General features: G+C 35.1%; 1 protein-coding gene across 1 annotated transcript in view; it reads left to right on the forward strand.

Moving 5' to 3' along the window:
• LOC122253815 (protein charybde) overlaps positions 1–494 on the forward strand; it is a 4,436-nt gene extending 3,942 nt beyond the window's left edge. Inside the window, exon 5 of the mRNA XM_043017148.2 lies at positions 1–494. This exon is cut by the window's left edge and continues 403 nt beyond it. The gene's annotated coding sequence lies outside the window, so the exon portion shown is untranslated.
• The last annotated feature ends 2,310 nt before the right edge of the window (positions 495–2,804 follow it).

Genomic DNA, 2,804 nt, shown 5'->3' on the forward strand with positions numbered 1-2,804 from the left:
CTGCCATTTAGGGATATCTGGGGTTACACAGACGGTTTCAGTATTCAAATTAAGAGACATTCCAGTCCAGCTATACAGTCTTGCTTTTCCATTGCCACTATGTTATCTTTCAAAGCGAAATTCAAACAGCTAAGCTCAAATTACAAAGTACATGCACATTTCTGAAAAATAACGATTATCGCTGAAAAATCTGTCTTGAGCAAAAGCCCAGGTATAGTCTGACCAATGTACGGCTGTGATTCCGATGTTCTTGAAGCTACAATAACAGACAAAAGAAGGGGAGGGGAGGGGGGTGGTGCAGTAGCGGATACTAGCCTCAAAGGTACTTGTCATAAGTTGCCAAAAAATATAGCTAGTCTAAAGGTAAATGTAGTACTATGACAGTTAATACTGAATTCTAGCGTATTTAGGTTAATGAAGTATGAAATACTGTAGCCAAGCTAGTAATAGATTCAATACTTTTTTTAATGTCTGAAATAAATCATTAGAAAATACTTGTATGTGTTTTTCCTTTCCTTTTATAACTCGTGTCTCTTTCTTAACCCAAGCATTTTTATTCTTACGATCGCAATTCATCTGTTATTAATAATTAACTTATATTTTACACCAATTTGGTGATCTGATATTTCACTTCTGCAATCACTGAAGGATGAAGAAACTCTGGGCGTGAAAGTTCACTGAGTCTAATCTTGGCAGAGAACAGAATCCCGACTTGTATATAGTGTCTCATCAGTATTTAAAGAGACGTAAACATAAACAAACAAACACACAGACGAAGTTATACAAGCCAACACACACACTTACAAACGTCAGAAAGTATGTCGAAATATGAAGTCATGCGGAGAGCCTGTGTTTACAAACAATTCAGGTTCGACATGGAGACGTTGCAACAGGGCACCGGGAGGCGCTTGCAACACCGCTTCCATATATGGTGTTGGGGAAAGGGTAAGCTTCCAATCTTGTCGGGGATTTATGATGCTGTTTTATTATATTGGGATAAAACCGGTTTGATGCATATACTGGTAATGTAACTAGATGCACTGTATACGTGTGAGCGTGACTGATTAAGCATGTGTGTGTGTGTGTGTGTGTGCACGTGTGTGTGTTTGTGTGTGTGTTTGTGATTGTGTGTATGTTCATACGCGTTTATTTGCAACTATGTTCGTAGGATTTTATGTTCATGCCTTTCCACAAGAGACACAGTGAGAATTACCTGATGAATATGTCTTTCCTAATATCATGCAGTTCCTCAAGCAGGAAACTATCCCCATTATTAGCGACATTACATGAACAGGTTGAGCAGCTTCACAACTCCGTGCGTCAGAAGTATCCTTGAAGAGCATCAACTTCAAAACCACTGACGTGACGCCAAGATGAAGGTAGCTGAGAGTAAATCGACGAATTTTACCTCTTTTCATAAGGTCATTCATAATCATTAATATTTTTAAAACGTACTGTCTTTGACACGCCCCCCCCCCCCCCCCAGAAAGAGTACTCTCAGTAATGTTGGTTTCCAAAGAACACCTTGAGTGATACTTGTAGATTTAAAAAAAGGAAACCCCCCCCCAAAAAAAAACAGAAAATGTACGTTTCGCGGGCTTTTTGAATATTGATAATTTAAATGTATTGTTTCGAGTGACGTCAGAAACCTCGAACTAAGCGAGTGTTTTTCAGTTTGATGATATATGCATATTAATCAACATTAGTGGACAATATTAAACATTGGTAGAAATTAAAACATGTCTATGAATAAAGTTTGTACAATTGTACTTTTTTCTCCGTTTAAGATGGTATTAAAACATCACATTAGATGGAAGAAAGTTTATTTGACATGCACAAAATTGTCTGATGATATGGAAGAGCGAAATGACTCCTCGTTGTTCACCTCTGCAAAACAGAACGAAACAAGTTGCACTGCAATGGAGGTTGCCGACAACAGACTCTTCATTAACTCTTCTTTTTCTTTTTATTTCTCTGTTTTAATATCTCCTCTATTGACCCCAAGAAAGGACGAAGCTAAATTCTCTGAGCATTTCGGTCCGACTTATTTTCTGCCTTTTACCAACTCATCTTACGCAACGAGTGCTGGATTACTGACCTTTCCAGAGCCTTATTACCCAATGAGGGCGTTTTCAGATTAACGCTAGAATTACCTAAACATGTTCACAAAATCATCTTTCCAAGGGTGCGCTATAACCCTTTTTAATTAAACTGCATTAATCTCGCTCTGTGTTATCACATCACACAACTCAATGCAGTCAGAACTAAAAGAATCATGTTGGCAATAATCTAAACTGTGAAATTAGTTTAAATAGACTACTTGGCAACAATCCTCACTAACAGCTATTATCTTAATGATAAGTACTACAAAAGTGTCCGTGTAAACGGCTTTTTATTTCTTTCGTAAGGAAAAAGTATCCAGAAATATTCCTTAACTTAAAGACTTAATCTTAACATACTAATTTAATATTTACCTACAGTATGATAACTACATGCATGATAACATCTAAACTTTTTAAGACAAAAATGTGATTGTCTGTGAGCTTCAACATATATTTTTCCCAAATTCTGGCATATCTCTAAGTTTTCCAGGACCATTCACTGTAACTGTGATAATTTTCAGAAAGATACTTATGACACATATATACAAACATACAATTATTTATGTAAATATACATATACATATATATAAATATATATATATACATATATATATATTCATACATATAAATGTGTATATATATATATATATATATATATATATATATATATATATATATATATATATATATATATATATATAT

The sequence above is a fragment of the Penaeus japonicus genome, unplaced genomic scaffold (genome assembly GCF_977035675.1).
Source record: "Penaeus japonicus unplaced genomic scaffold, GWHDUDI00000001_assembly GWHDUDI00000024, whole genome shotgun sequence".
Lineage (NCBI taxonomy): Eukaryota > Metazoa > Arthropoda > Malacostraca > Decapoda > Penaeidae > Penaeus > Penaeus japonicus.